Source organism: Galeopterus variegatus, unplaced genomic scaffold (assembly GCF_000696425.1).
Source record: "Galeopterus variegatus unplaced genomic scaffold, G_variegatus-3.0.2 Scaffold3407, whole genome shotgun sequence".
NCBI classification, from domain to species: domain Eukaryota; kingdom Metazoa; phylum Chordata; class Mammalia; order Dermoptera; family Cynocephalidae; genus Galeopterus; species Galeopterus variegatus.
The window spans coordinates 213,497-235,637 of NW_007729518.1; the positions used below are offsets into that span (position 1 = coordinate 213,497).

Consider the following 22,141-nt stretch of genomic DNA (forward strand, 5'->3'; position numbering starts at 1 on the left):
TCTCGCAATGGCTGGCCGGCTTGGCTCACCTCCCCCACGTGCAGGCCACCTGTGGCTTGGCCTCCGCATCCATCCCTTTTCCTTCTGGGAACATTCATCTGCTTTCCCCTTGGGAACAGCCCTCCACCATTCTCAACTTATGATTGGTGAGCTGATTCCACACCCGCCTTCAGAAGCAGACTCTGATTGGCCACTCAGCATATCCCCTCCTCCTGGCTGTAGCTGTTGGTTCAGAGATGCTCGGGTAACCCAATCAGAGACATGAGACATGAGAATATTCCTAGTGTTTCTGGGAGAGCAAGCTTTCTTCCGTCTTTCATGGAAGCTGCTGGGAGAGATCTTCATTGTCCACCTGAAGGATGTGGTATAAGACTTGGATGGGGGCAGCTATTTTGCTACCAGGAAGGGGACAGCCTGGAACTGCTCAAGGTGGGAGGAGCAGAGGCTCCGTCAGGAGCCTGGAGATGAGACTCACACATGGAAGCCAGACAAGAGCGGTGGAGAGAAACTAGGTCCTTGGTGACATCGTTGGAGCTGCTAGACCAATCCTCACCTGGTGCTAACACTATCTCTAGACTTTAAGACTGTATGGCTCAATAAGTTCCTCTATGATGTAACCAATTCGACTTGGGTTTTCCTGTCACTTGCAACACAAAGCATTCTTTTGTTGCTGTTTTTGGCAGCTGGCTGGTATGGGGATTTGAACCCTTGACCTTGGTGTAAAACATTCTAACTGAAGCTCCCTGCAGGCTGGACCAGACAGAGAACCTATCAGGAAGGAGAACTCAGGAATCAGGAAGACAAAATTCTTCCAAAGGATGTGGAAGATGAGAATACCCAACCACCCACCTGGTGCCGGGAAAACTTCAGGAAAGAGCCAGGGCTGAGAGAGGAGATAAATTTTTTGATATTATTTATCTGGACAGGAAGAAGTATTGGCTATTTGGAGTTTGATTAATCACTGATCTATTCAAGTCCACGAATGTTTCCTGAAAGCCAGTCGTATGCAGGACACTGCTGAGCGATGGAAGATACACGCATGAAGAAGGCAGTCCCAGGTGAGGAAGACAGGGGCAGACAAAACTAATGGGGGCTCAAGCAGGACTGGAAGCCAAGATGGAGATACAGACCGACAGGCCCTGAGAGCCTTGCAGGAAGGCAGAACCCCAGGCACAGGGCACCTTTCTGTCCACAAAGGCACCGTCCAGTTGTCCAGCCCTGTGCCCGTGGGCCACCTCCACCTGGAGATGGCATCTTTTCCTAATTCTCACAAAGGCACCTTAGGGGCTAGCATGACCCCAAGTGCCAGGTGCATTTGGGGAGCAGTCCCTATGCACCCAGCCCTATCAAGTGTTCCAGGTTCTATGTCCACCAAAGTGCAGGTGATGACCATGTCGGGGGGATGATATTAGGAGGTGCCAGCAAAGGAGTTAAGTCATCTCATGTGTTGAGAAAGTCACTTCGTATTCAGACCTCATCACGGACAAAGTCTTGGTTTAGTGCTAGCTGTCTTTGAGGCCTCCCCAGGTCTTGCAGCCTCCCTCGTTTAGCAGAGGGGCCGGCCTCAGGCTTACTGCCTTCCGCAGACAACAGGCTCTTGCTCAAATTTCATCACGTTGTTTTGTTTTCATGGCATTTATTTTAACAGTTGTCTTCTATTTATGGCAAGTGGTATTGGTTTTCCACTCACGGCAGTGATAAAAATTCTTCCTTTCACATTTCATTTCTTTTAGTTTTTTAAAGGGGGCTGATGGAAAGCACAATATTAAACAGCACAAGTGGGGTGCGGGTAAGACCAAAGTTGTAAAGGCGGAATGTGAATGACAGAAGTCTGGGGTGTAGTCATTGCACAAGCATGAACTGCCACTGTGTGCCAACCACCGTTCTAGGTGCCGGGACAGCAGAGAGCCATGCAGGCACAGCCCTGCCCTTGTGTGGCTTGCAGTGTAGCAGGGATGGGGGTGGGGAGAAGTTGCCAAAATAAGTAGAGTACATGGTGTGTCAGATGGCGGTCAGTGATCTGCAGGAACGGGAGGCAGGGAAAGGAACTGCAGTGCCTGCCGTGGGCGCTGCCTTGCAGACACTCTGGCTCAAGCCTCCAAAAGCATCGCCGTGAGCACAGGCATGGAGGAGGTGAGGCTGTAGGCTTCCAAGCTGTCCTGGGAAGGAGCACTGCAGGCAGAAGGAACAGAAGTGCCACTCTAAAGAACCCAGTCTTGTTGCCATTTCCTCCTGGTTGTGGCTGGTTTTGGAGACTCCCGCTGGTCAAGATTACACACCACAGGAAATCCCACATCAAGGCACTGTCCTCCTTTGTTCCCTACAAAAAAGCAAAGGACAGTCTGCAGAGACCAGAGCTGTAGCCTGGAAAGCAGCCCCCAGGGCACGGTGTAGGGTCACGTGGCTTTATTGGTGCCACGCTGTGCACAGGTGCGGCCCCACACCACGAGACCAGGACTCAGCAGGACCGTGCCCCACAGGGCTCTGAAATCATCACCTTCTGAGTCGTCAAAGTGGCGTTGACTTATGGTCAACAGTGCATGGTGCTAAGTGCACTTTATTATTACAATTCTTTGAAAATTGGTCATCTGTCTGTGGTCCACCTACAACCCAGTGGGGTAGAAAAGCCAGGAATCAGAATCATGGCTCCTCTATTATATGCTTATTCTGGGCAAGTTCCTTTATTCTTGCATCTAAAATGGGGGTAAAAAGTTGAATGAGTTCACATGTTCTGCTCTTGGCACATGTGGCCAAGAATGGGGCTGTTCCCCTGCAAACCTAATCTGAGTTACCCAGAATAGCCCATTTCCCTTCCACAGATGGGAGTTGGCACAATGAGGAGATGGGCAGGGAACCCAGAAACCCATTCATTCATTCAACAAGATGCATAAAGTCACGATGAGATGGAAGGAAGAAGTTCTGGTGTTCTAAGGCACAGCAGGGTGATTAAGTTAACAATAATGTTTTGTATATTTCAAAATAGCCAGAAGAGAGAATTTTGATGCCCTCACCACAAAGAAATGATAAATGTTTCAGGTGATGGATTTGGTAAAAACTTTGATTGATTACACAATGTATACATGTATCAAAATGTCACACTGTACTCTGTACATATGTACAATTATGTGTCAATTAAAAACAAAGTAGGGCCGGCCTGTGGCTCACTCGGGAGAGTGTGGTGCTGATAACACCAAGGCCACGGGTTTGGATCCCATATAGGGATGGCCGGTTAGCTCACTGGCTGAGCGTGGTGCTGACAACACCAAGTCAAGGGTTAAGATCCCCTTACCGGTCATCTTTAAAAAAAAAAAAAAAAAGAAAAACTTAAAAAAAAAAAAAAAAAAGGAAAACTTAAAAAAAAAAAAAAAAAAGGAAAACTTAAAAAAAAAAAAAAAAAAGGAAAACTTAAAAAAAAAAAAAAAAAAGGAAAACTTAAAAAAAAAAAAAAAAAAGGAAAACTTAAAAAAAAAAAAAAAAAAGGAAAACTTAAAAAAAAAAAAAAAAAAGGAAAACTTAAAAAAAAAAAAAAAAAAGGAAAACTTAAAAAAAAAAAAAAAAAAGGAAAACTTAAAAAAAAAAAAAAAAAAGGAAAACTTAAAAAAAAAAAAAAAAAAGGAAAACTTAAAAAAAAAAAAAAAAAAGGAAAACTTAAAAAAAAAAAAAAAAAAGGAAAACTTAAAAAAAAAAAAAAAAAAGGAAAACTTAAAAAAAAAAAAAAAAAAGGAAAACTTAAAAAAAAAAAAAAAAAAGGAAAACTTAAAAAAAAAAAAAAAAAAGGAAAACTTAAAAAAAAAAAAAAAAAAAAATGACATATTACTCCATGCCAGGTACTATTCCCGTCCCTGGAGCACAGCAGTGAGCAAAGACAGATAGGGTCCCTGCTCTTATGGGAACACGTCATCAAAGCCTCACATGAGATTTCAGCTAGTGACAAGGACTATAAAGCACTTTCAGGGAAGCCACTCAGATTGGGCATGCAGGGAAGGCTTTACAGAAGAGGTGACATTGGGGTAAGAGAGGGTGAGCTTTGTAAAGGTTTGGAGAGGAGCGTATGCCAGGCGGGAGGAAGAACAGAGCAAATCCCCCGAGGTGTCTGAAAACCAGATCTGCTGGGGGAGGTGAGTGCTGGCGAGTTGGAAACTAAGTTGGGGTTAGGGGGCATGGGACTCTGTGGGACTCAGGCAGGGGAAAGGTCTTGGGTGACTCTGAGGACTGGGCCTGAGAGAAGCCTGCGGTTCCCATCCTGTGACAGGCCCTTTTACGGTGTCTTTAGAGCCCCCCACCACACACACGCACACATGCTGCCTCTTAGGCAGCTGCATCTTTGCCCAGGCCCATGGGGCACCCACTTGCTGGCTGAATTTCTCTCCTTGAATCCCAGTTCTCCTCCAGGTTGGAAGAAATCTTTGTGGTTTGGAAGAAGAAAGGGATGAGGAGGAGGGGGAGAGAGCGAAGTGTGTTTGCTGGCACCGGTACCACAGCAGAAGCCAATGCTGGAAACCTTCCCAAGTATTTAGAAATTAAAATAATAAAAGAAAACTGAACATATGGAGTTTGTAAAGTGCTGTCCATCTTCGAGAAGGGACACGACTTACTCAGAATGCACGGGAGAGCGGGGGTCTGGGTGGACATGTCTGTGGGGTAGGGATGAGCACTCAGTCTCTCCAGCGGGGCTCTCAGCTAGGTTGGCTCAAAACGCGTAAGGAACATGGGAATCCCCTTTGTGTTGTACTTTTGAAAAAGGAGAAAGAATATCTTCTATGTACCCTCCCTAACTCCCCAGGAGTCCCCAGCCCTCCTGAGCCTGGGGAGCATTCACCCCCACAGCTCAACCCCAAACCTATCTTTAAATCTTCCTTTCCATATCCAACTCCAGAGTGGGTTCTGCAGGCTCAACCTCCAAAACACACCAAAGTCCAGCTGCTCCCCACCTCCTCCCCTCCACTCCGGTCCAGCACACCCGTCCTGCTTGGCCAACAGCAGCCACCCCTGCCTGCTCTCCTGATGCCTCTCTCCACACCCCACTTTGTCTAGTCTGTCCTCCCCACGGCCACCCAATGGATTTCTCCTCCATCTCACTGAGGATCATCTCCTCCCCATGGCCTTCAGGCCCTGCCTGCTCCTGATCTCACTGTTCTTCCTTCTGTCCTTCAAACAAGCCAACATACTTTCTGCCTCAGGGCCTTTGCACATGCTGTTTCTGCTGCCTGGAACACTCTTCACCAGCCCTTTCTATGATGGGCTCCTCATTCAGGTCTCAGCCCAAATGCCGCCTCCTCAGAGATGCCCTCCCTGGACACCCCCTCCCCCCCATCTAGAAGGCCACTTCTCCAGTTACTTTTTTTTTTTTCCTTTTTGTCTTTTTTACTGACTGGTAATGGGATCGCAACCCTCGGTGTCGCGCCTGTACCGGGGACCGGCAACGGGATCGCAACCCTCGGTGTTGCGCCCACACTGCGCTCAACCAGTGAGCGGGAACCGGTCTCCACATGGGATCCAAACCCTCAGCGGGAGCGCCGCCACGCTCCCAAGCGACGCACTCTCCAGTGCGCCACCGGGCCTGCCCTCTCCAGTTACTTTTGATGTCACTTTATTTCCACTCATACCTATCCCTATCTAAAATGACATTCTCCATTTGTTTGTCTTGGTCCTCTACCATGTAAGTGCCATGAACCTGTCTTCTTTCCTGCCACGTCCTCCACACCTGCAACAGTGCTTGGCCCAGGGTAGACCCTTCACAGACATTTACCAAATGGAGACTAAGTGAAGGCCAGAGCCACCTGGTGGATTTGGGCATCAGCTGAGTTTTAGGTAGCACCGCACACAGCCTTGCAGTTGCTGGGTGGCAAAAGGCGCCTCACTCATGGGCAGAATTCATGGGGTTCTGGCAGAGCCTGTGTGGTCATGGTTCCAGCACTGCACAGTGAGCCTGTTCCCAGCTGGATCCACCAGGCACCTCAGCATGTGTTGGGGCTCCCCATCCTGACAGTTGCCAGGGAAAAAACTTTGACCTGCCATACCTGGAGTTGGGGGACCACTAGGGAGACCAAGGTGCCTCCCTCCATCCCCATCAGGTGTCCCCTGTGCCAAGCAGCCCAGCTGGCACAAGCCAGAGAGGAGACCTGGCTGGAAGGTATGGGCAGCAGGGCAGACAGGGAAAGGAGGTGTCCCATGGGCACCTTCCAGGTAGGAGACCTGGCCAGCCACAGTCCCTGAGGGTTCCTGAGTGCCTTGGTTTGGGTGTATGGAAGTGGCTGTGTGGACACATATCGATGTGTCGGGGAGGGACCAGGGGGACCTGCCCATGGTATGGTAGGGCCTGTGGAGAGGAGTGGAGGGTCCCCTCCCTGCAGCCCCTCCCCTCCTCTCCTTCCGCGTCCTCCCCCTCCGTCTGGCTGACCCTCTCACGCTCTGCTGCTTGCTGGCCTCTGCAAGATGGATTTTCCTGGCTGTGCCAATCTTGCTGCCACCTGTTCGCGCTGTGCTGGAGCCAGCAAAGTGGCTCAGCTTCAAACCCAGAGCAGCTGGGGGAGTGGTTGCCAAGCCTCGTCGTCCCCCCTTGCTCCCCTCCTTTGTTGCAGCAGCAGCAGCAGCCCAGCTCCAAGTCATCCTGTCACCTGCTATCAGCTGGGCAGTCCCTTCTCTTCCCTGCCATGCCCCCTGCAGACCCCTCAAGCCCTCCCCAGACCTCAGGCCCTCTTGGCCAGGCTGCAGAGTTGGGGCACAGACGGGGGTTCACAGCAGCCCTCACCACCCTTCCCTTTACCCCCAGCCTTCAATCCCCTTCCTCCTTCAATCCCCTTCCCTCCCCCACACTTCCCATGGGATTCCTCATCTTACTGCTCCCCTGAGCCTTCCTCAGGAACTTTTGACAAAAGGATTGAGGCTGGACTGGGGCCTAAAAGAGCCAGGAGGTGACAAGCTCAATCCACTGAGCCCATGACAGGGCAAGGTGGCCTGGGACACCCCCAGGTAATGCGAGCTCTGAACCTCCACGAGAGGGAGCACTCTGGAAGCTGCCTGCTGTCCTGACCCTAATACGCTGGCTCCATGATCTTGACAAAACCCCTCTGAACCTCAGTTTCCTCTGCTGCCAATGAGCTAAGTCTGTGCCTGCCCACCCCAAAGTGCACTGCAAAGAACGAATGGAGGGTTCGTGCCTTAAACTCCTCCAGGAATAAGGCAGGGATATAATTAAACACATGCGTGGGATAGAAAAATGCAAACTGTAAAGTGCTGTGCAGCCGAGGAGCTGTTTTTGCTTTTATCTCAGAGAGGCATCAAGGCCCCCACGGCCAGAGCGCGTGCGTGCCCACCTCCAGGAGAAAGATGCAGGCTCGCATCTGTCTTCAGAAATACTGGCTCCAGCTGAGGGGGCATCTGACAACTGAGAGACAGACACATCAGAAGATAGAGAAAGACACAGGCAGACAGACAAATAAACACAGATAAAATAGCCGGGGAGAGGCCGATGGCTCTCCTGATGGGAACAGACAGGCGGTGGCTGCAGCTGGGTTCCCGTAGCCTCGGGCCTTTCTCTCCTGCAGCAGGAGCCTTCCCAGGGATGGAGGCGTGGCTCTCTCCCTTTCCTTCCTGCTGCCCTCAGTCATCAGCTCACCCACGCAGATCCTCAGGCACACAGGCATGGTGTCCACACATGCACACACTGCTGCCTCTTGCAGCCCTGGGGGTGGGGGACGGAGTGGTGGGTAGTGGTTGGGCCCTCTAAATTCTGGGGACACTAGTGAGGAGGGAAACAGTCCCCGGCATTAGGGGGAAGGGAGCTCAGTGAAAATTACTTGCGGTCTGAGCAAGTGTGCCTTTGTCACTGACAATAATAGGAAAGTGCAAACCATTTCCATGGGGGCCCTAATCCCCCGGGATGCATCATCAGGTGAAACTGAGGAGGCTGGTAGAGAAACCACAGAGTCTGCTCAAGTTTGTCAAGGCACATCTTTCCCCTGGGGTCTGGAGCTGGTCATAGGGATCTGCAGATGAGCAGAGAGTTGGGGGGGCTCCCGACACTGTCCCGCTGGCAGGGGTGGGGTGTGCTGGGGGTACCCCGCTTTCTCTTTGCCCCTGACACTATCCTCCCAGAGCTGCCAGACTGCACTGTCTACAATAAGTATTGGATCTGTTTCTCCCCTGTTTATGCCGCCCCTCCCATGGCTTCCCACCAGAAATAAAGTTCAGATCCTACCTATGGCTTACAAGGGCCCCAGGGTCTGTCTCTGCCCACCTCTCAACCTGGTGTCCTCCTTCTCCCTCCTTCCTGGCCCTCCATCCGTACCAGCCTCGTGGTTCCTCCAACCTGGTCCCACCTCAGGGCCTTTGCACTTGCTGTGCTCACTGCCTAGGACACTCAGCTGCCAACTGTTGCTTTGGTCACCTCCTTCTCAACATTCAGCTCTCAGAAAAGAGGTCTTTAAGCATCCCGGTTAGCACCCCTTTCCTTCCTCTGGTCACTACCACATTTCCCTGGGTTTTGTTCATTTGTTTTATTTTTTTTTCTTTTTTTTTTTTTTGTCTTTTTGTCTTTTTTCATGACCGGCAACGGATTGCAGCCCTCAGTGTCGCGCCCGTACCGGACCGGGACCGGCAACGGGATCGCAACCCTCAGTGTTGCGCCCGCACCTTGCTCAGCCAGTGAGCGGCCGGTCTGTATGTGGGATCCGAACCCTCGGCGAGAGCGCCGCCACACTCCCAAGTGGCGCACTGTAGCAGTGCGCCACCGGGCCGGCCCCCATTTGTTTTCTTCATAGCACAGATCCCTCTCTGAAAATATTTCCTTTGCGTGTTTTTGGTCCGTCTCCACCCAGCAGAATACAAGCTCTTGTCCTGATCACTGCCGTGTCCCACGGTCTGGAGCGGAGCCTGGCACACGATAGGCATTTAATAAATATTTCCTCCGTGAATGAGTGACGAGCAGAGGAAGAGGCAAAAGTGGCAAGTATACACCCAAGAAACGGAGCGGGATGGAGGGGAATGCAGCTGGAGGGTGGCGACAACCCTGAGAGGCCTCCGAGGGTGTCGGGACACCCTTGCTCACCTCGTCACGTGCTTTGCTGGGTTAACCTCACTCAATGCTCACCACCTGAACGTGTGCCTTGCTGGGCTCATTTTACAGATGAGGACCCGAAGCTCTGAGAGGTTCAATCATGTGTCCAAAGTCACGCTGCTCATGTTGCACACTTCCTTCCTCCTCTGTGGCACGTGGCCTCCCAAGTTGTTGAGGAAAGGTCTCCCTGGAGTCGCTCACAGTCCCGTTCCCGCAAGGGCTTTTCCTGATTGAAATGGCAGCAGTGAGAAGCCATGGGCAGCCCCAGGCTGCAGGAGGCAGCAGCCAGGAAAAAGAAGCCAGACTTGCTGGTCCTGGGCCTTGGTGGGCAAAGGGAGGCGAACAGACACCTGGCCCAGGACTGAAGAGAAGTCCCTGGGGGAGACCCTGGGTGCCTTGTGCTCGTTGCCCTCCAGGATGGGAAGGACTGAAGGCTTCGGTTCAAGTCCCAGCACCTCTGGCAACTCCATCTTCCAGCCTCACCGACCTCCTCTGTGGAATGGAGGTAAGAATAGCTACCTCCCAGAGTTGCTCTAAGAACTGAATCAAGTCCTGTGTGTGAGCATGTTTTTTATAAACGTTTGAGAGTTCCATAAATGTGTATTGGTGAGGACCCGTTTGGCTGCAACAGTCAGAAATCTACCTCAAACTGGCTCAAACTCAAAAGTGAATTCATGGGCTCTTGTAATTGAAAAGTCTCTGGGGCGTAGGAAGTTTGGCTTCAGGCAAGGCTGGATCAGGATGCGCCAACAGAATGAGTCTCTCTCTCCTGTCTCCTTGTCAGCCCTCCTCTGCGGGGGCTCCCTTCTCGGGCAGGCTTTTGCCAGTGGGTGGCCATCAGCCACTCCAGCCCCCTACCTTCCATATGACGCACCCCCACCTGAGAGGGAGAATCTACATAAGCCCAAAACTTAAGCCACAGGATGGTTCTCTTTGGTACAAACAGGGAGGGGAGACCTAACCTGAACCAAGCACTGTGGAAGCCAGAATGTTGGGAAACTCTGGTCGGCCACCGCCGGAGCTGGGGGGTGGGGAAGGGATCGACTCCATCTGAACCAGGAAGACCGTGAGGGGAGGTGGCGGTAGTGGAGGTCCTCCAAAGGAAAATGGGGTGCTACTACCAGAAGAGGGTTCTGGCAGCCCAGCTCCAAACAGAAGACACTGGCTACGAGACAAACGGTGGCACTCTCACCCTCCCAGCGGGCACCGCAGGCAGCACCGTGAGGCTCCGGGTCCCTGGAGGCTCTGCTCTGGGGCTGCCCTGCAGGGGCTCGGAGGAGGCCGCTTCCCTGGGAAAGTACTGAACGGAGCTACTGGGAGAATGAAACCAAATCGTTCCTGAATGTGATTTGTAAACGGTGAAAACACCCTTCAAATGTTGGGGATTATCCTTAGTGTTGTTTTAGAACAGGAGAGGGATGAGGCACTACAGGATTTTGGAACTGAAAGGGGCTTAGAAATCATTGGCCGCCACCCCCAACCTCCGCTTTTTCACGGTCACCATCATAGAGCAGCCAGAGACTATATTTCGGATGCAGATCACATCGTGTCACTCCTTCCTAAACCCTCCACTGGCTTCACTTTGCTCTTGCAGGACTCTAGATTCCCCTCCCCCACCGCCAGGGCCCTCCATCGGGTCCCTGCCTGCCTCTCGGACTCCGTCCCCAGCCCCTCCCTCCACCCCCAGGGGCCACGGCAGCACTCCTGTCCTCTGTCCTCTGTCCTCGGTTCCGGTTCTGCAAACGCACCAAGCTCATTTCCTTCTCGGATGCTTCGCACTCGCTGTTCCCTCTGCCCCCAGCACCTTTCCCCGGGTCGCCCAATGGCTGCTGCTTTCCCTTCATTCAGCCTCTGCTGAAACGGCACCTTCCCAGAGACGCTCCCAGGCCACAGCTTTCCGCTGATGCCCTCCACTCCTTCTCTCCGTTGCTCCTTCCCACTTTATCCATTTTATATCCTTCATCATCTGGAATTATCTTTTTGGTTTATTTGTTTGGTTACTGTCAGTCCTCTTCCTGCCCGCAGCCCCCAGCTCCAAAAAACAGGATCTACTGCACAACACAAGGCCTGGCATATAGTAGGCATCAAGTAACACCTGCTGAATGAATGAATACGTGGACGGACAGATGGGTCGGTGGATGTGTGGTGGGTGAATGAGTAAGTGGGTGGATGGATGTGTGGGCGGGTGTGTGTGTGGATCAGTGGATCCATGGGTGTGTGGCTGGGTGGACAAACAGGTGTGCAGGAGGGTGAGGGGATGGGGGAGTGTGTGGGGGTGGGGGTGGGCGGACAGGGAAGTGGGTGAATAGAGAAATGGGTGTGTGGGAGGGTGGATGGATAGGTGAGCAGGTAGGTATGTAGGTGGGTAGATGGATGGGCGACCGGGTGGGTGGATGGTGAGTGGGTGAGTGGGAGGGTGGCTGGGTGACTGGGTGGGTGGATGGGTGTGTGGGTGGGTGATGAACAGAGCTCAGATGGAGCTATGACCTGCCCAAGAGCACACAGCTGGCACCAGCAGCCAGATGGGCTGAGCCCGTGCCCTGCCTAATCCTGCCTTCACTCTCTAACCTGTTTCTTGCCCTTTAAAAAATAGATAAATAAATAAATAAATGTGTGTCCTGTCATTCCCTTTGGAACGGGAACTGACTTGACGCTTTGGCAGCTAAAGATTCTCCAGACTCCCCACCTCACACCAGCTCCCATGCCACAGCCTCAGTGCCACCTGCTCTCCTTGCTGAATTCACCTGACTTCAAAGGCCATTAAGCGGATCATTAGCAGGTTAATAAAACCCTCTCCCTCGCATAGGTCCTCACCTGCTGCCTGCTGCCAGTCAGCAGGGTCTGCCTGTCACTGCTGACAGGAGCTGGGGAGGGCTCGGTGGCCCCCCTTGCCTGGCAAGCCGTGCAGGTAAGCTGAGCGCCTCTGTCCTCACTGCAGCCCCCAGGGAGGGGATGTCACTCAGGCCCTGCCCCCCTGGGGCTGTTCTTTGAGGTGGGAAGTGGGAGGTCGCCTGTCTCTTTGAGGACCCACACCTGAGCTGGGCCGTGTTGGGAGGCCTGTGAGGTTGGCAGGAGGCATCACCTCAGACGAGACTTTTGTGAACTGCCACTGTGACAGAGGCTGCAGAGGGAGGGGCGATGCTGTTACCTGTGTCACTCCAATCACTGAGGAGAAATGGGGTCATTTTGGGCAGTGGGCAAAGAGCCCTGGATGGAGCAAGTTGGACCCACTGGGCTGAGAGGCCACATTCAGGCAATGTCCTGATGCCGGTCCCAGCGCATTCCTAGCTTAGGGTCCGGGGGGCAGGGGAGGCTTTTCTCCTCATCTGGAAGATTCCATCTCAGTGAAATCTGATTGAAGAAAACATCAACTCATCATGTCACTGTTGAGTCGGGGCAGGGGGTGGTGAGGAAGCACGCTGCTGAGGGAAGCACGTAGAAAGACACCATATTGTAAAAAATCTAATGTCAAGTAAAACTATGTCCAGTAAGTTATATCAACATATATATACCTGTACAGGTGGACAGAAAAGCCCAGAAAGCAACATGCCATTCTTCCACCAGTGGTTCCCTCCCTGGTAAAATCTGGGATTTGAGGCAAGGTTATGTATTTGTAGTATTTTTAAAAATTTTTAACACAAAGTAAGATATTCATGACTTACATGTAAAATTAGAAATTAATTTTTAAAGATACTCAGCAATGATATAATTTAGAGTGTGAGGGTCAGATCTAGTGCTCAAAGGAAGCATCATGAGGGTCAGGAAAGGGCACAGGAGGGCCCCGGCTGGCACAGGAGACCCTCCAAGGTGTGCTGAGCCCACTGCCCTGGCCTCGTGGCTGGGCAGACAAACCCTATGGAGCCGTCTTTTACCTTGGAGGTTTCCCTGGGACAGGGCACCCCCAGCTATCTCCCCAGGCCTCATCCTCATCGAAGCTTCCTCCAAGATCCCACCCTGAGGTGGCTGAGTCTTGGAATTGGGTCCAGGACTCAGGGAGCAGGGAGGATGAGAAAGCAGGCGCAGAGGGAGCAGGAAACCTTCTGCTTGGCTAATCCCATAACACCAGGGCTATGGTGTCTCTGCTTCCACCCTGCAGAGTGACAGCGTCTGCGTGCTCATGCAAGAGAGGTTATTTTATTAACCAGATAGATTGAGCATCTCTCCTTCTAATTACCAGTTTAATTAACCTTGGCACACAGTATGTACCAACCCCCGAGGGACTGAGTCAGAATTGCTGTGCTGGGTGAACATCGCCCATCTGCTCTGTGCTAGCTTCAGCTGGCTCTCCAGGGGCCAGGCCAGTGGATGCCGAAGGCCAGGGGCTGGTGGCGCCAGGGAGAAGCCGAGGAAAAAGTGGGCAGGGGTTGTCAGGAACCTCCCAAGGGGGTCTTGCCACAGGGGCTGGATTGCAAGGAGGCTGCCTCCTCGGCAGCCCTTCTTCTGCAAGTGACCCTGAGCAGGGAAGACCGCAGAGAAGTCAGCGTGCACCACCCCACGTGGGTCTCCCAAGTGTCTGCGGGGTAGCCAGTGTGCCCTGTGCAAAGCCTGGGAACCGGAAGATTTGCGGATGGTGATGCTGCAGGATCTACTTCAAATTCTCAGTTTTCTCATCTGTAAAATGAGCATGACGATCCCCAGGTCACGGGGCAGTTTACGAGGCTTAATTCAGAGAAAAGAAATTGAGATGCTTAGTAACTTACGTTCATTTATTCGTTTGCTCACTCAGCACACATTTCTGGAGTGTGCACTGCGTATTGGCAAAAGAGTAAATAGCGCAATGACGAGCAGGGAGAAGTTAGAGACCGAGTTCTTGGGGGATTGACAGTGTCTGCCCAAGAACCCCCGAGTCACCAGCCCGTGTGCACGCATGGGCACACGCACACACTCGCACGCCTTCCTGACCTGTTGCCCACGACACCACGCTCAGCACTCGTCTCACAGACATTTGCACACACGTGCCTGCACAGAGACGCATTTCTCCATCACAGCCATGAGCAGAACACGTCTACACCACACGCACATGCGGGTGGCCATGCAGGAAGTCAACTACATGGCTCCTCTGTTCTCAAGAAGTCTGAGGCCAGGGATGTCACATTAATAAGAAACACGGAGCCCCTGATAAAGGACTTTTTATATATTTATTTAAAAGCCTATTAAAATCCTAATCTAGTCTCCTCTTCACTAATGCAGTGTTATTGGAATCTCCTGATGTCTGTGTGGGAGGGTGAGGCTGAGAGTGTGTGTATTTGCATGTGTGTGAGAGAGAAGACTTTTGATGTGTGTGTGTGTGTGTGTGTGTGTGGAGGGTGTGCCAGCATGTGCTCATGCGCATGTGTGTGTGTGAGACCAGGTGTGGGATTTACAGTATATGTTTATCTGTGTGTTTGTGTGTGTCTGTCCAGGTGTGGTTTGTGCATGTATGTGTGTCTGGGTGTGTCCCTGGGTGCGTGTGTGTATGTGTCTGGGTGTTGGGGGGGTTGTGTATCTGCATGTCCAGATGTGAGGTGTGGGGGGTGGCTGTGTCCAGGTGTGCGTGTGTGCGCATGCCTCCAGGTAGGGGGTATGCATTGTGCTCTTGCGCTTCTTAGGACATTTCAGTGGTGAGCAGGGTTTCTCAACCTATTTTTACTTTCACCCCCATAGGGAGCCTTTGTAGAAATTTTTTTCCCTAATCTCCCTCTCTCTCTCTGAAATTTCAATACCATAGATACACTGTATATCTGTTTATGTACTGTATATATATAGTCAGATTTTTCTTTTCACCCACCCTCACACCCTCAAATAATCAATTTCTGCCCCCTTGAGGGCGATATTGCCCCTGTTGAAAATTCGGGCTGTAGAGCAAGGGTTTCCCAACTGGGCTTGGGGGGCCTGCGACCCTCCTCTCCTCTCCCTGCCCATGTTGTGTGCACTGGTTCTGTCTCTGGGGCCCAGCTGGAAACCTCTTAAAATACAGATTTCTGGGCCCCACCAAAAGAGCCTGTCCTGACCTGGGGAGATCAGAAACCCAGGTATAAGCAAGCTCCCAGGGGATTCTGATGCCCTGACTGAGGGAGAGGTCTAGGGCTGAAGGAAGTTTAGAAGCAGGAGGCACCATCCAGTCAGAAGGGAGAGGGTCTGTCTGGAGCCCCCACCTAGTCCTAGAGAACTTGAAATCTCAGCCATGAGGGCTGTGACCTGACCAGAGGGGCCTCCCTGTACTAGAGTTGCCCCAGGGAGGCTGAGGGCTGGACCAGAACCCCTCCTACCAGCCCAGGACTTAGAAGAAGCACAAGTAGTGTCCCCAGGACCAAGACCGTGCAGCTGGAGTCTGGAACAAACACTGACCAAGGGCATCTGGAGTGCCATTTTCCATCTGTTTGCTAAAGCCACAGATGTCCTCCGGACTGACCTGGGCCTTTCTTCTGTGATCCCCGATCTCCCCCCAGCCCCACATCCCCCACACATCAGGCACTGGGAAAGGAAGCAGAAGTTTACCTGTGCCCTGCCTACCAGCCCAGCCCTGGGATTAGAATGTGGGCTCCAATCCCTACTGGAACCTGGTCTGGAAGTTGCCAAGGACCTGGTAGCAAAATCAATCAAAAACAGAGAACCCCTACCTGGTTCTGCCCTCTTTGGGCATGAAAGAAAAGCTGTGCCTCTTTGGAGGATTGGACCAGTGCCAAGCCCCAGCCCTGGGTGTCTGAGTGAGCAGAACACAGGGGACCCATTGATGCGGTGTGGGCAGAGCTCCAGCATGAGGCTGCTGTGGGGCAGATGTGAGCCTGGAAGAGGGAGGGAGGGAGGGGCCAGCAGGGAGGCTGAGGAGCGGGGTGGGGTGGGGTGGGGTGGGAGTGGCTCCGTGAGGACATGAGGGCATGAGAGGAAAGATGGGATGAGGGTTGAAGAGAGATGGAGATGGAGACTAGGGATGGAGGGACATCGTGGTCTGGTAGAGAATCAAGGAAGGCATCCTTCTTCTCTTAAGCTTTAAAGGCATCAGAGCATCTCGCTAATTGTTCATCTCCCAGAAACGCTAATGAAATTAACTCTGCGAAATGCTCATCGGGTCATCCACAGAGGGCATGGAGCCAGGTTTCCATTCCCAATTTCCTCCTCCTCCTCCGCTCCTCCTGCCCCTTCCTGACAATTCCCTGCCCCCTCCTTTTTGCATTGGCCCCTCAGCAGGGAACCGCTTACCTCCAAATCAGCCTGAGAGTGCCCAGTGGGGAAACTGGAAATGGGGCCTGCGTAGCCAGGGAAACCTGAGATACCATGGAGCTCATGGAGCTGGGAAAGTTTGTCTCTGAGTGTGTATTTCTCTGTGTGTGACAGAGAGTGTGCAGTAGCACATGCATCATTGGAGCATGTGTCTCCAATAAAACCATTTGTTAGACTGAACATTCTTTCAATCAGCAAACATTTCTGGAGCAGCTTCTAGGCTTAAATCCTTGTCCCATCCCTTACCAGCTGAATGACTTTAAGCAAGTTACATCCCCCCTCCGTGCCTCAGTTTTTCTACCTATACAATGGGGACAATAACAGCATCTACCTCATAAGAGGTTGTGAGAATTGCAAGAGATAAACCAGGTAAGGAGCTTAATCCTGCCCTGGGCATGTGCTGAGTTCTCAAGAAATGCTGGGTGCTGTCCTTGGTCCTGGAGGCTCCAAAGCGAGGACATCCCAGTCCTTGCACCGAAGCACTGCCAGACCAACCGAGAGACCCAGGCACGAAGTTCTCAGTAGCATGGGGCAGCATGGAGGGTGGGCACATGAATAATCTATGCGGGAGTAGGGTGGGGAGACATGGAAGTGTTTGTATGTAACTATATACTGGGAACAAGTGAATCTGTATTGATTGTGTTCAGTTGCCCAGCCTGCATGTGTGTGAGCTGGATGTGGGAAATATATTTGTGTTAGGTGTAGACATTGGGTGCTGGCATGCTGTGTGTGTGTGGTGTGTGTGTGTGTGTGTGTGTGTGTGTGTGTGTGTGTGTGTGTGTGTGTGTGTGTGTTGGATTCAGGGCATGGGTGAGTGTTGAGGTTCTGTGTGCAGAGTGGCAGATGGGACTGATCCAGATGTTGTTGGGAGTCCTTTAAAGGGGCTTGTTTCTAGTTCTCTCTCCCCTTGTGTCTAGTTCTCACTTTACTCCCACGTATTCTTCATTTCTCTTACGACCATTTCTTTTAGGCTCTCATTCCACCCTGACTTACAACTAGGAGGACATCTGTGTCTTCTCCCACAGGCAGCAGATTCCCCCAATGGGTAGCACTGAGACAAACAATAGGCAGTAATAAATGCTTGCCCTACCCTGGGCAAGGCTCTGGAACAGATTTTTATAAAGGATAATTCTGTATCATTTTTTTCAAATGCAAATGACAGAAACCCAAATGGTGTATCTAGCAGCTTCAGGAGCACCTGGATCTAGGGGGCTGGAATGATGAATCAGGATTTTGCGCCTCCCTCTTTTCCAGGCTTTACTCTTCTCTGCCCAGGCTCCAGTATCAGGCATGTACTCCTCATGTGGTAGCAGCTGCAAGAGCAGATCATCCCTTTCCTGCCTCAAGTCCAGCAAGAAAAGAAATTCCCTGTCTTTGTTTCAACAAAAGTCCCAGAAACGAGCCTTAGTGGTCTGGCTTGGCTCATATGACCATCCATGAACCAATCACTGTGACCCAGGGAATAATGGATTCTGATCAGCCAGGCCTGAAACACATGCCATCTTTTGGAACTGGGTAGGAATAGCTCGACATGAATCTTGTGCACTGATGGGAGGGGGGTGGGTGGGGGGCATGATCCCTCAAAGGAAAGATAGGAAAGTGATTCCAGAAGACAGAAGTTGGATGCTGAGCAGTGGGCCAATGTGAATACTTGGACTGGGGAAGGGACCATACAGAACCAATGTGGGGTCTCCAAGAGCTAATTTCCTGTTTGATTGGGTTATTGGCCTGGTAGATCAGCAAAGCTGGAGGCTCATGAGTCTGGGGCTCTGAAGTCTTCCTGTTTGTTTTTGTGGGTACAGCAGTGAGATGTGAGCTGACTGATGGTGTGGTCAGAGGCTTCTAGAGTGGATGAAAGAGAAGCTGATTTATTGTCCAAGTGCAACATTCAGGGTAGTCTTGAATATCAAGCCTCTAAGCTCTGTCCTTAGTCCTGCCCTCAGCAACCTGTTTAGTAAGGACCTGGTGGAAAGTATATATGATGTCCCAGTCTCGTCTGGGAATGTCAGGAAACTGAAGAAAATAGCAAGTACTCTGCCTGACTGCACTCACATCCTGAGAGGGCTCCATATGGGAAAGAGGGATTAGATGTAATATGATGAAATATAATTGGGATGAAGTTAAGTCTCTGCATTTAATTGCAGAAAACCAGCAACCCAAGGGTACATGAGGAAAAACCAGTTATTGGCAGTACCTGTGGCAAAGACCTAGGGCAGTGTTCCTCAAAGGGTGATCTTCAGACTACTGGTAGCAGTAGAAGCAGCTGGTAGGGGATAGGAGGCCTTGGTAAAAGTGCAGATTCCTAGACTGAATCAGAATTGGAATAGGGCAGGGCCTGGAGATTTGCATTTTAACCAACATCACAGGAACTTTGGTGCATTTCTAAATCAATAACAGCATCACCATGGGCTCTGAACTACCCCAGTCCAGTGAGTATTAGCGGTGTGTTGTCACTGACCAACAGCTGATTGGGACCCTGCTTGTGCATCAGGCCATTTGGGCAGGAGACATGCCAACTCCCTTCAGGGGATGCCTTCGGAAGAATGACCTTGCTAAAGAGAGCCTGCGGTGGGGGAGTCTGGGTAGGCAGAACAGGGACCCAGAGCCCTGCTGCTGTGCCAGTGACTGGAGAAGAACCATTTGGCCTAGAGGAGAAAACAGTCAGGATAAATCCAGACTCTGTTTTCCAAAGTAAAAGTCTTCTGAATTAACAGAAGCAAAAGAGGGGGCAGACATGCATGATGTGGCCCCAGAAGGTAACTCAATGAGGGGCAAATTGTTGATCCCTAAAGAGGAGACATATCTGGCCAGCAGAGTGGTTGGAGTTGAAATCTATGCCCTCTCACTAGCATAGTGCAAGTGGGGGCTAAAGACACTTGTTAGAGGGTCCCACTTAGGCAGGATTTGGCTACTTCCTCCCTCCCTTAGAGTCTGAGTCTTCTGTGAGGGAGAGGCCCAAGCTCACAGTCAGGGCTTGGATCTGAGCAGCATCAAGGGCAAAGGAGATTGGAGATGTCAGAAACCCTCTTCCCATCTGGCCATCTTACTTTTGGGTCTAAGACAAACCCTTCCTTGGCAGCCCTCCAACCTGGATTCTTAAGCAGAATTCAGGTGAGACATCTACTCCCACCTCTCTGCAAGGGCATCCCTCCTTCTCCTGACATGGCCCTGAGTACCACCTTGAGGGGACACTGAGCTGAGGCCTGAGTGACTGAAATGAACTGCCATGTGAAGATCTGGGGACAGAGTGTTCTAGGAAGAAAGATAAGCAATGGGAAAGCCTGGTGGTGGGGATGAGCTTGGATGCTGGAGAAGCAAAAAGGAGGCCCTTATGGTCAGGGGCGTAGGCAGAGTTGCAGAGGTAGGTAGAGACCAGATCATGCTGGGCCTGTAGTCTGTGGTCATTATTAAAGCTGCTCTCCACATACTTCAGCTCTGCCTTCCAGGCACGTGGTAGGATCGTACTTCCTGGCGCCCTTGGGTGGGGCCATGGGCCAGTTCTGGCCAATGAATTATGGGTGGAAGAGACACATGTCATTTCTGCACTGAGCCATTGCTTGCTGGTGGGTGTGCATGTAGAGTTCCCTTTTCCTCTGCCTCACGGACCAATGGTGTTCCAGCAAGTGGCTGCATTCAGCCTTGGTCCCCTACTGAGGACGACCTGGGACAGTAGATCCATGATGGACAAATGAGAAATAAACCTTTGTGTGTGGATTTAAGCCACTGAGATTGGGAGACTGTTTGTTACCACAACATAACCTAATCTATCCTGACTTATACAGACCATCCTATTCTGGCTGAAGAGAGAGGGGCAGAGAAGTAAACAGAGGAGCCAAATGAGCATAGGAAGAGACCCTTTCCTCTCCTGTACCCCAAACCTTGTTCCCAAATTCTAATTCCACACCTGAAACTTCAGGAGGAGAAAATGTAAGCATGGACATTGAAATCAAACCTCCCAAGGACCCATCTAAGCTAGCCCTGGAGCCATTAAATAAGGTTGGCCCTGGACAATAACTGACTTCCCCTCCCCAAGCCTCAGTTACCTCATCTGTATCATGGGAATAATAACAACGTTTATTTAACAGGATCGTACAGGAAGAACAAGCCAAGTTACAAATGTAGGCAAGGACATAGTGGTGTCCAGCACATACCACTATAATGCCATCTTAGACCCCAGCCCCCAGTCCCACTCTGTCCTCAACCACCTGCCTCCAAACCCCATTTTCTAATCATATCCCCCACACTGTGGGCCCCAAGTGCAGATCCTGCCACTGTTTCACCTCTCTCACCCACTTCTTTCCTGGGGGGTGGGTGAGGAAAGGTATTATAGCATCAAAGGGAGCAGTGTGGGAACACACACACACACTCCAGACAGGGTAGACCAGGCCCTCCGACACAGTGCGCACACAAACACCTCCAAAGCAGAGTTCAAAAACCAGAAGGTGGTGGATATTTTCATCTGGGCTCACATAAGGTTAAAAAAATTATTTTTTATAAGTTAAAATTTTTAAATCAGGAGACTTAAATGGCTTCTTTTGAAAATTTGGAAGATACAGCCACACTGGGCCCCAGTCCCCTTCCCCTACAATTGGTACCTGGAGCTGAAGAGCCAGCTGCTCCTTTAGATGGGATCTTGTGCCCTGTCTCCGGCGCTGTCCATTGCCTCCCTGGTGCTGAAGCCCAGCCTCTGTCGGTGCGCATCTGGAGCTCGGGCCGATGTTCTTTTATAGTAAAGAGGAAAGCAAAACAGTTCTCATAACCCTTCTCTATCAAAAGTGGGAAACAAAAGACAGACCGAGAGAGGGCCTCGTGTCTCAAGAAATAAAGGAGAGCTCATATGTCTTTGTGGAAGCGAAGACCATTCTAACCTCGCCTGGCCTGCAGCACCAATTCATATTATCGATCGGCTCCTTGGGCGTTTGAGTTTGCGACCCTGCCCTCAGGCTTCTCATTCCCCTCCCGACCCGACGTAGAACCTTCTCTTTTTCTGATCACTCGCCCCATGCACACGGTGAGCGTTTGTCATTTCCTTTCTCCTTCAAGGCAGCCCTCTGTTTATTTTAACCCGATTAGGGAATGGGGGTGGGGAACGGGAGACTCCAGCAGCGGTCATTGCTGGAGGCTCCGGGAGACGACGTGACTTGCCCAAGGTCACAGAGCTAAGAAGCCGGAGTCGCCTAGACCCTACCCCAGGTCTCTCTAGCTCCGAAAGCCCAGCTCTGTCCTTCACGCCCACGTCCCAGGCGCGGTGCGCGCTGTGGGCGCAAATACCTAAGGTTATTTTCCTTCTGCAAACGGCTCTGTGGCGTTAGGGAAACCTTGGGTCACGCTGTGAGGAGGGCCCCGGAGCCCGCCAGGCTGCGTGATTGGGACTGCGTGTGGCCCGGAGTCTGACCTGCCCGCACTGGGGGCCCGGGCACCTCTGCGCACGGGCCGGGGCCCCGGAGCTCCCACGCAGTCCACTATCCAAGCCGCAGGCTGGCAGAATACCGCTGTTAGGATACTGCCTCGGGGAGCGGCCGGGAGGCTGGGAGCGGGGGAGGACCGGACTGCAGCGGAACCTGCCCTGGGCACCGCTGTCCTGGGTTGCTCTTCGCAGGCTGGCGCCGAACAGGGGTCGCCGCAGCCCGGGCCCCCTCCCGGGCCACCTGTGCGCAGACTGGCGGGCCCGACGGAGCCCGGATCCGGAGAAGCGATCCACTCCGGGTTTCAGACTCCTGCCCCGGCCCCCGGAGATTGCGCGGGGCGGTGGGAGGTCTCCCCGCCCACCACCCTAGCCCCTCCCTGGGGGAGCCTCAGGCATCGCCGGGAGGGATCCCCGGTACTGGGGGTGGCTCGTGCGCGCAGCGCGGGGCGGCCGGCCCCTCCTTCCTTCGCCCGCCC

At 52.1% G+C, this 22,141-nt stretch overlaps 1 long non-coding RNA gene across 1 annotated transcript; it reads right to left on the reverse strand.

The window, feature by feature from the left end:
• Nucleotides 1-884: 884 nt before the first annotated feature.
• On the reverse strand, nucleotides 885-21,204 carry LOC103600633. Its single transcript, XR_551400.1, has 2 exons — nucleotides 20,854-21,204; nucleotides 885-2,320 (listed from the first exon to the last, which is right to left on the reverse strand). It is a non-coding gene; the product is annotated as an uncharacterized LOC103600633 (long non-coding RNA).
• Between the last annotated feature and the right edge of the window lie 937 nt (nucleotides 21,205-22,141).